The sequence below is a fragment of the Chaetura pelagica genome, unplaced genomic scaffold (assembly GCF_000747805.2).
Source record: "Chaetura pelagica isolate M959 unplaced genomic scaffold, ChaPel_1.0 scaffold76, whole genome shotgun sequence".
Lineage (NCBI taxonomy): Eukaryota > Metazoa > Chordata > Aves > Apodiformes > Apodidae > Chaetura > Chaetura pelagica.
The window spans coordinates 5,597,897-5,610,590 of NW_009970723.1; positions in this window are offsets into that span (position 1 = coordinate 5,597,897).

Here is a 12,694-nt window from a genome sequence, read left to right on the forward strand (position 1 = left end):
CAGCCGCATCAGAGCCATGTATTCCTGCCCACAGCAGAAGTCCTGAGAAGGACAGGCTTAGCTCCAGCCGAGAGGGTCAGCTACATGCTCTGAACAATTCTGAACAGCCTCTTGCAAATTCAAATGAAGATAAGGTTAAAGTTCAAACATTCCTCTTTACTTACAGGATTGCCTTTCTGCCTGCATCAGAAGTTGGATTTTCTCCTACTGTCTGTTTCCTGTCTAAAAGAGCATATATGAATATCTGACTCAAAAGGATTATTAATATTGTTGTCAGAATTTCCACATTAGGCATAAATACTAAACAAGCTAATAAGACCTAATAGATCATTAACTAGCTATTTTATGGTAATAAATTAGCTATGCTACAGAAATTTTAAAAATAACTCTGTTTGAATATCTGAGCATTAATAAATTGTAATAAATTAAGTAAATGGCTAAAAATAAATTAAATCATTAAATAAAACTGCTGTCCTTTGGACATACTCCACCAACCAAGCTGGTGAAGGACCTACAGAGCAAGTCACAGAAGGAGCAGCTAAGAGAACTGGGGTTGTTTAGTCTGAAGAAATGGAGGCTGAGGGGAGAGCTCATTGCCTTCTACAACTACCTCAAAGGAGGCTGTAGTGAAGTGGGTGTTTGCCTCGTTTCCCTTGTAACAATAGGACAAGAGGAAATGGCCTGAAGTTGCAGTAGGGGAGGTTTAGATGGGATATTAGGAAGAATTTCTATACTGAAAGTGTGGTCAGGCACTGGAACAGCCTGCCCAAGGAGTTGGTTGCCTCACCATCCCTGGAGGTATTCTAGAAATGTGCACTTCAGAGCATGCTCTAGTGGCCGAGATTGTGGGGTTTTTTGTGTTGACTTTTGGACTCAGTGATCTTAGAGATCCTTTCCAACCATGACAATTCTGTGATTCTGTAAATTCACCAACTCATTTTGTCCATGTTTTGTCCATTTTGGTAATTGGCAAGTGATCTCTCTCTGTCCTTATCTTGACCCACAAGCCTTTTGTTGTATTTTCTCTTCCCTGTTCAGATGAGGAAGGGAACAATAGAGTGGTTTTGGTGGACACCTGGCATCCAGGCAGGGTCAACCCACCGCACTTAAGTCAGATCATTAGCCTGTTGACCTCACACCAATATGATGTCAGTACATGGGCAGCTACGGCCTTTGTTCTATATATATATTTGTTATTGTTCCAAATCACTCTGTTGAATGAACTTCTGTTTAACTGTCTTCTAGGGTAATCTCCTAGCTCTGCTCTACTTCGTGGAAAACCAAGCCACCCTTGCCTTTCATCTCAGCTTATGACATCTATCTGATGCCAGTAATTCCCTGGATACATTAAGGTACTTGGAACTAGCTCCTGCTGGTAATAGCTGCAAGTGAATGATATGCACAGAGCAAGCAAGATCCCTGTGAGCAGTTGCCAGCAAAACATAGGAAGTGGAGAAGGGTGTGCAGGTTTCATATTCCTTCCTTCATCTTGGTTTTCTCTCAGACAGAGCACCTGTATTAGCTGTAGTGCTTGCTACAAGTCGAGGTGGTAAAGAGATGCATATTGACCTACTGGCCTCACTCCACATATCTTAGCTATTAATTCCCCAAAATGTATTAAGTAATACCAGACTGCACACCATTCCCACTTTCCACTTGTATCCTTGTTTCTCAGCATGGTGGCACTTGGGGCATTTATGGTAGTATCATCTTACACTCTTGCACTGCACAAGTTCTGCCTCTTCCTCCTCTGTGGGACATGCAATTAAGCAGGACTGTTTGAACCTGCTGCATGTTTTATGTTCAGCACATACAATATTGCTTCCACAATAAAATGCTACACCAAGAAAACTCAGTGAGTGCCTTGCACACTCAAGGCATAGGTTTATTTCTCCACAAGACAGGACACTAGAAACCAAGACCAAACTGGCCAGGAAAGGTTCAGGGAATCACAAGGAGAAATGTGACTGTGACCTTATTCCCTTTGCTCTGACTAACTGTCCTACAATTTCTCAAGATAAATGAGGTAAATATTTTGTCTTTGAATGCAGAAAACATTTACTTTTACAACAAGCTTCACAAGTAATCTAGCTGCTGCATGGAGACTAGTCATGTAGTAAATGACTGCCAAAATAGCTTTAAACTGTGGGAGTGTGTGGCAGAGGAAAGGATCCAGGAAACTTTTTGGTTTAAGGCATTTCATGAGTGGACTACAAAAAGTATCAGGTTTAGTGAGCCATTATGAGAAGCACACTACCATAGTATTGGATGCAACCCGCAAATCAACAGCATGAAAATTGCTAAAAATCATTCAGGCTGCACTAGAACTATTCTAGCCTTCTTCAGCCATGCTTCCCAGAGCAGCACTATTTTAGGTTATGGATGAACAGTGTTAACTGAGCTTCACAACTCAATATGTAAAGATTTGTTCTGACCAATTCAGAGTGGATGAAAAGTATTAGAGCCAATGGAGATCTGTAATTAACATGACTTGAAGACTTATCCATCTTTCCTTTTTTAAATTATTATTATTACTTTACAAAACCAGGCATTTTTCCTAAGTATTTTTGTGTTTATTATTTTATTTTCTGATGGACAGTAATAAAAAGAGAGAGTAAGCAACCCAGTGTTTCAGAGAGCTCGGGCTTTTCTTACAGGCTGAATTAATCTGTCACTTTCACTCTTTCTAGTGGTGCAGTCCAACTAACCAAATCTGGAGTGACAGTGATCTCTGACACGTGAGACATTTCAAGGAAGTGTACTGCTTGTTCAGTTGTGTCTTTTTTTTTTTTTAACAGGTCGCCTTTTGATTCTTCCTCTTTTTTATTAGATCCTGAATAATTTCCTAGTAACATGGACTCAGCAAGCTTTCTAACAAGTCCATCAACAGCAGTCAAGCTGTTGATTAGAGTGAATTTCCTGAGAACTGCTGCCCCTTTCCTTTTATACTATATACTATAAGTGGTGTTACACAGAAACAAAATTAGCATAGCTGGATCCAAGAGAAAGCTGTTCTTAAACTGAATATGAGAACAGCTACATACTGCAGCATTGAACAACTTCTGGTGGCTCCTCAAACAACCAACTCCCCTGATGCCAGGGTCTTCCACAGCTGCATAATCCAAGTCCACTGGTAGCAAAATCTATGTTCACCCCTCCTGGCGCCTTCAGGGAATGTTCCACCACGTTCCTTCATGAATGCAGGGGGACAGCCTCCTGGGTGCAGGAACTATGCAGGGAGTGGGGGGCACATGGAGGGGAACCTTGCACTCTCCTCCACTTCCTCTCCCCTGCTACACGTTGCCCTGCACCCAGGTGGGCTGGCTCCACCACCACCCGGAGCCCTGGAGCGCATCCCTGCCACCCCACCCTGCTTTCACTAGACATTAACAAGGTTTCCCTAGTTCTGTTCCTCATCATTTATCAGAAAAGGAAAGTCATGGGGAGGTCGGGCTTAACCTCATCAGCTTTCAACAACTGTAATAGTTACAGTCCTACTATTCCTCAGAGCTCTCTGAAAATGCCATCATTGGCACCTGGTACTTCCCATGCAGTGAGTTGTACCTCCTGTTGACACCCGTGGCATTTCTAAACCAATCTGCCAATCTTTTATTTTATTTAGATTTTAGGGTAGGAGAGAGGAAGGAGGTTGACAGCAGTTCAGTTTCTCATGTGACTGAGAAGGTGTACCAGCACAGGCTAAAGTGGAGTAACGGCCTCCTGAACACAGCACAGGAAATCCACTTCTGCTAATTCAAATTCCCTTCTGCAAGATGAGGCCCCAGGAAACAGGACCTATGCAAAATCTTGTGGCAGTGAGTCACTGTTATGCCTCCAAACACCCTTGGCTCAAGCAGTGATGGTTTTCAGTTGCCCTATGACTCTATAACATTGCTTTAGCAGAATGTAAAGGCTGTAACACAGACTTGGTCACTAGGAAATAATCAGCTGGGAATGATTTCCTTGTGTGAAGTAGGGCCAGGATATATGTCTGCTGCTCTCTGGTTGATCATAGGAACTGGAGCAGTCCTGTGGTGCCACAAGCATCTCAGGATAAATGACAACTGCTACAGAACAGCTAAGGTAGCTAAGGTAGCCAAGTAGACAAGGCAGCAGCTGTGCTGAAGATATGAAGGTGGGCACAAGGAGTCTTCTGCACAAGTGGGACAGAAACTCAGCATTCTGTAACCAAAACAAGAATAGCCACAGTCTGACATCTACTGAGATATAAATAATCCTAATTAAGTAACTCCTGCATTGATAGACAGGACGCTGACAGTCCTGAAGTGGTGTGAGCTTTGTCCTTGTGCTGTTCAGCTCTAACAGAGTCAGCAGGGCTGGGCAGTGCCCATGGGAGATGAGAGGACAGCAGTGCTGTGCTACCAGTATTGCCTTCACTTACTGTTCAGAAGCCAGAAATCAGGCTCTCAGATTAATAAACCTGAAAAGAAACACCTCAAAACCAACCCATAGAATAACAGTGTTCTATGATTTTTCAGTCAGGTCTTTCAACTTCTCTATTTTTCAAAAACTGAAGCATTTCAAACTTTCCTCTGCAACAATGAGGCATGGAAAGGGCATTTGTTCTTTTATTAGTTGGTTTTTGGCTTTAAAAGAAGAGACAGTACTACAGGATCAGAAGATCTGTATTCAGGTTTAGCTGAAAAGATGGAACAGTTTAAAGTGAGAAATACAATGAACAGATTTTAACAATTGCCTTCGTGGTGACAGTCAGAAAGGAGAACAATCTGAGTGCAGCTGTGGTCACCCTTCAGTTTCAGGCCTGGCTGAACAGCCACTTCTGGCTATACCTTCTCAGCACTGCCCTTCCCTTCCTCACTAAAGTCCTTCCAAACACTGTCACAGGGGTGCAGAGAGAGCCAACACTAAATCAGCTGATGTGCAACGAGGGAAGAAATCTGCAATAGGTGTGCAAGGACAACATCAACCTTTCTGCAACATCCATGCCAGCAGAAAACATTCATAGATTTAAGGAAGCCGTGTACCTTTTTTTTTTTTTTTCATTTCTCCCTTTATATACCAACGGTTTACTTCTTTTCAATTATTTTCTTGCCTTTTTTGCCTAGTTTTCTTAATCTGCTGCCACAATTAGATTCACTTGAGAGTGGTTTTACTTTATACAACAATATGAAGGACAGCAATTTCTTTTCACTACCTCTTTTTCCACTCCTCCTGCTCCAAATTGCTGCAATGACTTGTCCTAATTAAGTTTGAAAAAATTCTTTATTATGCTCCCACATTTTCTATGGTGTGATCACTTAACCTGCAAATTATAATTGCAGGTTTGGTGCCCATGCAGACTGATCATTATAGCTGGTACCTGCTACTTTCCTTTTAGTTTTTATTATAGCTTTACACTCAAGGAAGCTTAAATTTTTCCATTTTAGGAATCAACAGGTATACTGCCCTAAAAGAACTCTGTCTCCCAAATGCATATTGCTTTCATATAATGTGTTTAACTTTTAGAAAGAGAATCTGCTGAGTGTTTATCTGGGTGAGTGTGTTAAGAATTAAACCACAGTTTGAAATAAAAACAACACTTGTGAGTATATTAGAAATGGACCAAAAATCAAAACAATACTTGTGGGGCCAAAATTAGCAAATCTAGCAAAAAATTTGACCAAAGATAGTTTCAAGAGACACCTCTGCTTCACTATTGCATTAGAAAATGTAGTCTTCTTCAGTGAAAAGATGAGTGATGGATGATACAGGTCTCATTAACTTCCTTGCAACTTTCCTTATACTGGGGAGAGATGTTTGAGAGCTAATGATTTGGTGGGATTATCCTGCAGTGGAGCTAAATTTCAAACCTAAGTGATCCAAGCTTGCTCTAGGAAGGAAAGGATGGGCAGTAAAATGAAAGAAGGCACTAGAATGGTCAAAATAGGCTCCAAAAATTTGTGGGTTATGTTTAGGAAGGTGCATAAATCCTGGATATGCATTCAAACTTCTTTCCCCTGCAAGGCTGGTTGACAAACACCATTAGAAACTGCTACTGCTTTTTCAGAAAAACTATTCCTCTGCAAAAAGTTTTAGTCATAAAAAATAAATCTGGTAATCATTGGAGAACTTCATTAAATTTTTAATTGGTGAGCATTTAATTATTATTTTTTTTCATTCATTCACTCTGAGCTCAGGTAAAGGGTAGAAGAAAGTTACTGAATTAGAAAATTATTTGAACCTGTGATATTTTTAATTACCAGCACACTGCTGATGCTGGGTAAAAATAGAACCACATTCTCATCTGCTATAAATAGCAGAAGATAATACAAATTGACACTGCTCTATTGCCACTTAATAGTCTGTACAACCAAGACATGAGGAAGTAATTTACAATTTATTTATTTTTTATATTTTTTTTGGTCATTGATTGCTTGCAGTATCTCTTGTGCATTTAACATTTCATTCTCAATAGCACCTAGAAACCAGCTTAGAGGTTTTAAAAGGTTATTGACTTAGTGTCTGTACCTATAGCTCTTAATTGACCTAAATGAATAGTCAGTAGAAGTTTTGATTTTATTTAATTCCAAGCTTATTTCTTTATTAGACCTAGCCTGACAATTTGTATTCTCATTCCTGGGATTATGTCTCTATTTTATATTTCTGTCTGTATTCACTCTATGTAGGGAATGCAGACTTGCCAACAGAACAGAGAGTTGCAAAGGCTTTCTATAGCCCTCACCAACACATTATTTCCAGCAGCAGGGCCTTCTTACTTGGTTCAGATGTGGCTTTTCCTGCATACTGCTATTGAGAAAGGCAGTTAATCCTAATGGTGAAATAGTCCTTGGTACCAGCACTAACTTTGCCCTATGGCCATTATATGCAGGTATTTCCAGGTTAGTACAGCTTTCTCAGTGCAGTCAAAACGGACATTTTGCAACTCATCCAGCAAAGCAGTTCTGTTTTCAAAGTTCTGCATTTCCTTTTCTCTTCAGCTATTCTCCTCCCTTCCTAGGGAGCTTGTAAGGAAACTTCTTTGCCTCATTTTCCCTCCATTCCCTTCCTAGTTTGCTAATTCCTCCTTGCTGCTGCCCTGATGATTACCAGGTATTACAGTGTTCTCTCTTCTGCCCTATTTCAGCCTTCCTTCTCCCTTTCACCCAGCCTTGTTTACAATCTCTGTGGGATACGGAAGTCTCTGGTGTTTGCACAATATGTTGCACTTGTGATTGCTGGTGATTGTAGCAAGGCTATTTTTTCTAACACATGCAGTCATCCTAATCCATTTGCAAGTTCAAAAGTTCCTTATTTTATTGCACATTCACAAACTTTCAGTCAGAAAGCACCCAGTTGTTAACACCACAGAAACAAATCAGGACAGTGGAACAAAGTTTCCAGTGGTGATTATGCTGCACTAAAATGATAGAGACCCTGTTGCTTCACAGAATACGTTGAGATTGCCTAGATTAATTTAAACCTGTAATAGTATAGCCACTGCCAAGCCTTTCACAATAGGTAATATGCTAAAATAAAAATAAGAGCATGGGGCATAAGGTCTGCTGAAAAGTCTGTTTCACTTGTTACCCAAGGGGCAGCCAGATCCTGGAACAGAAAACTTCCAGCAATGCCGCTGCTGGGGAGGGGACTTTCCCACAACCACTGGCACAGAGCAGAAACTTCTCTTTGTAACCAGGGAGGGACACTACTAGGACCAGATGAAACACAAGCAATGGCAGCCTGGAGAGGGCCAGGTAGGAAAAGCCCAGCTACCAGGGGAGAAGGAAACACTGGTCTATCAGGTTCCCACGAGGGAGCCACACGGCCATACCAGCTCTCAGTGGAAATGTCCAGATGAGAGCATTCAGAAAGGATTTATGCCCTAAGAAGAGCCATGTTCTTTAAAATCAATAAAATTCAAATTAGTGAAGCCAGACTTGTGCCAATAAATAGTAAAAAATGGTTGGAAAAGGTCTGATATCCGAAAGTCTACAATACAGTTTTCTTCAGAAAGAAGTAGGCTGCTAGGTCATGGAGTTTGGTTTACTGGTTGTATTGACACTAGCATACTCAACTAATTAAAATCCTCATTAGTGATCTTAACTGAAAATCTGCTATTTTCAGGTCAGACTTCATCCTGTGTTCATTTGTATGATCCACGGGCTAAAGCGCAGGGGCTCAGCAGCAGAAAATAGCTCTTTCCAGATACCTCACCCTCTTCTAGTGTGTCCTTGACAAAAGACTTGATCTGTTTGACTTTCTTTGCCAGGTTCTAAAGTGAAGGCAAGAACTCCCCTCTTGTCAAACACACAGAAGCTAACTTCCCAGTATTTGAAAAATAAGCTGTCAGAGAAAAAGGGATTAATTTTTTTTCTCAATTATTGACCTAAGTCTGAGCTGTTTGTGAGCATAAACAGGGTGCCTGGATAGGTACTCAGAAGACTTTGTGTTACAGTAGACATTAAGCAACAACTGCCAAAAAATACACAAGTGATAAAAGCATTCTAAAAACCCTTGACCAAGGTACCTTGCAGTAATACCGCTGCTTGTAGGCAATACAGACTTGTTTGATTTAAAAAGGAGAGTGGAAGACTTGCATGGAGGTGTACAGGACTGTATAAGAATACTGTTAGAAATCAAGCACTGAGTCACCAGCTTTCCATAAAGGACACTGATCCAAAATGTTTTCCTTGGCTTACTATGGCTTTAAAGGTCTGAACACACTTGTGTTCCTTAGGTAACCTGTTCACAGCACTGTGTTTCTGCAGCTCACTTCAGAATTTCTGCCTTTAAGGAGATTTTTCTGAGCAACATATACCAAATATTACTGCTAAGAGTCATGCTGATTGAAATAGATGAGTCTCAAATAAACTGAATGTGCCTACACAGAACAAAAATGGTGCAGTAGAGTTTGTCATCTACCTCCCTTCTTTTCTTTTATTAACAAAGTTTAAACTGGGTTTTAAGAATATCTGATTATTTTGTTTCTGTAGTGAAAAACTCATCACCAATGTTGGTGTGCAGTTTGTTTTACCCATATTTGAATATATCTAGTCCACAGCTGCAAACATGAAAGCAGAAGAGCAAAGAAACCTGCCCTTCTTTTTTAATTACTATATGGCTATAATACATTACATCTCTTTAAACATTGCTGGCTAATATTCCATTTTCTAATTAAGAATGACTATCAATTTCCCCTTTTAATAAAGGCATACTAGTGTAAATTGCACTTTTAAAGTAAACAGCTTTTTAGCTGTTGCTGTACCAGACAAGAATTTTATAGTACTCTCATATAATAACAAATTAGTTATTTTCTATTGCTTTCTAAACATGGAAAAAAAGCTCTTTTCTAGATTACAAATACAAATACTTTAAAGTCTATGTAGGTCATCCCGAGTTACACCTTTTTAAATATATCTCAAGTAGGATGTAATCACCTGGACCTATTCTGTGTCATTATTTCAGATCTCAAAGAGAAATATCAGTCAGGGAGGTGATGGAAAAAACTCCTAAGTGAATAGAATATGTACATCATCACTAAGCTTAATGATGTATTATTAGAAAAATTTGCAAAAGACACCAAATTTTATTGTTTGCAAGTAAACCACAGATAAAACATCAGTATAGCTTCACCCATCAGCCCAGGGCTGTCAAAGAGGCTGAATCCCTGGGCAATGTAACCATAACGGCCATTTAATTATGTGAGCGTGACATAAAGCTTTACCAGTGCTGTGGTGTCTGGGGCCAGCAAGCACTGCCTGCTACAGCTTGCAAGGGAAGCCATTCCTCCCCTCAGCACAGCCCTCAGCAGAAGCAGCCATTGGAGAAATCCAGCGGGGTTTCCCTGTGCAGGTTTGAATCCTGCTAACTATGTTAATTCTCTCAAACAGGGCAAGACAGCAAATGAGATGTATACACACAGAACAAGATTTATTGCAAACAACACCAGGGTCTTAACTGTTTTAAAGTAGAAGGTACAAGCACAGTCAAATTGTGGGGAAACTGGGTGATCAAAACAGGAATTGAGGTTAGAATGCAAAAGGTATCTTAATAACAAAGTGTACTACCAGTAGTTAGATCAATAAAAGGTTAACCATTAAAATGTTGGCAACTTAGTTTTATACTAGGCCTAGAACATTAATTATCATTCTTAAAGGATTCTATAATCTTAACATTTAATGATGAAAATGACTTAATGTTAGGTTTGCTAATAAAGACAATAAAAGAACTAATATTTCTTACTCATGCCCGTTAGCAGCTGGGTGTTCCTGCATGGACCTTAATTCTTGAGAACTAATCTCTCTGGCAGGCATCCCTGCTGGAGAGGTGAATGTCCAGCACACCTCCTGGGAAAGTGCATGGCAAGTCTCCCAATCAAAGATGGGACCAGGCTTTTATAGAACAAAGGGGATTGACAGCTGTCATTTAACTATTTAACAATACCTCCAAAATCTCTCATTGGAGGATAAAAAAAAACAGCAGGAAAAAACCATGCCCACTTCACAAAATCACAGAATCACAGAGTTATTGAGACTGGAAAAGACCTCTGAGATCATAAAGTCCAGCCTATGACCTAACACCATCACATCAGCTAGACCATGGCAATAAATGCCACATCCAGCCTCTCCTTGAACACCTCCAGGGACAGTGACTCCACCACTTCCCCAGGCAGTCCATTCCAATGTCTAATAACCCTTTCCATGAGAAAGTGCTTCCTAATATCCAACCCAAACCTCCCTTGGTGCAGCTTCAGGCCAAGCCCTCTTGTCCTGTCACTAGTGGTGTGGGAGAAAAGTCCAACCCCCACCTGACTATAACCTGCCTTCAGGTAGTTGTAGAGAGCCATAAAGTCCCTCTTGAGTCTCCTCCAGGCTAAACAACCCCAGCTCCCAGCTCTCTCTGGTGGAGAACTTGGTCTTGCAAGGGCAGAACATACATCTGGACATTCAAAGGACAAGAATTTGAAGAAAACTGTTGGCAGAAGGAGAAGACAACATGGGACAGCTTTATGACAAACCAAAGAGAACTGGATTATAAGTCATTACCCAAAGAGAGGAGACATTTCTTGGAAAAGGCCAAAGAGGTATATACAATTGTCTGTTTATTTAGACATAGCCTGGATGCTCTACTGGGAAATGGACACCGTATTTCAGCAATGTCAGTGGTCACCATGTATTACAGTAAGTTACAAAAGTGAAAAAAGTCAAGATGTAGATTAGGTTAATGAATGTCAATGATGATTATACACTGCTCATCATGTTGGGCTCCTAACTAAACAAAAAGATTTTAGAAGTGGGTTAAATGCCACACTGTTACCAAATCCGCCCCCACAAGAGTGATTCAATCGGTTGCATAAATGTTGTAACTACAGTGCTATCAACATACTCCACACATGGTGACCCAGACCATAGAAAAGCTAATGTTAGCATCATTTATCCTCTAGTCTTGCCATTAGGACCTGTTTTTTTGTCTTTGTTTTTGTTTTTTAATGCAAGGGCATATTCTTTTTGCTTGTATTAACAATAACTTTTATCAGACTGACTGCCACAAGTAGAAAAGCATGACAAACTGTCAGGTACACACAATGTTGAAATAGTGTGGTGACAGCAGAGTAGTATCAAGCTCATATACATCTTTTCTACTTGCAATTTCATGTACTGCAAGCTACACACATGCAATTATTGAAAGATTTATTAGAAGGCAATCCTATCTTGTAATAGTGCTCTCCAGAACTACTCTAATTGAACAGGCTCCAACCTCACTAAACCCCTTATGAGAGCTGCCTGTGGCTAAAACAAACTAAGTGTATTTAGGCCCCTCCCAGGCACAAAACGTAACGAACATTTCTCCACTACGAGCACAATAAATAACCCTTAACACAGAGCAATCAATCAACTTTTATGCCAGTATTTCTGGGGACATAATACATTTCACCAAGAGTATCAAATGCTCTCAGGCTAACTACACAGGTGAAACTAAGCAGCTGCTGTGCTCCATGAAGAGCAAGCATATACAAGCTGTAAATGACAGTTACCAGGGAGAAAACATTTCTTAGAAAATAATCACTGCATTTTGAATGTCTTCATCCTGAGCATGCAGGAACCTTACATTTTCCAAAGAAAGTCTTGGGTGTGTGAAGGACCAGGTATTTCCTTACACGAACATGAAATGTCCTTTGAGTCAGCCGACATAACTGACTTAAAATGGCGTCTCCACGTGGCGCTGAACCCTCTGTGTGGGGGAGCAGCTGTGTCACCATCCGTGACCTATTATATCTCCTTATTGGAGTGTATTAACTTATCAGGATTTGCTGAGAGATCCACACGTGGGTATCGCCTCACACAGAGGAGACAGGGGCTTATGCCCTGACTTTTTCGAGTGAATAACTTGCTCAGTGCTTACTAATATTTCTAAAGAAATGCACGGTTTATTGTGGGGAAAACAAAGCAATTTGGGGCAGGAGGTTCAAAAGGAGTGATTAAAACACATGAAATACACCTTAGTTACACACCTTATTTACTTATTTAAGTGAGGGAAGGAGGGGGAGGGATATGCCCAACGCTGTTCCCGTATAAGGTCGCGATTTGTGTGCAGGTAAGACAAGATTATACTTTCCCCTATAAGCTGGGGTAGCCGGATTTATCTCACCACGCGGTGGCGCAAGTCAGCTGCAAGCACTCCCAAGCGCAGGTCACCCCCCCCCAAAGAGAAGCGGCGCGCGGCTCCGGGACTT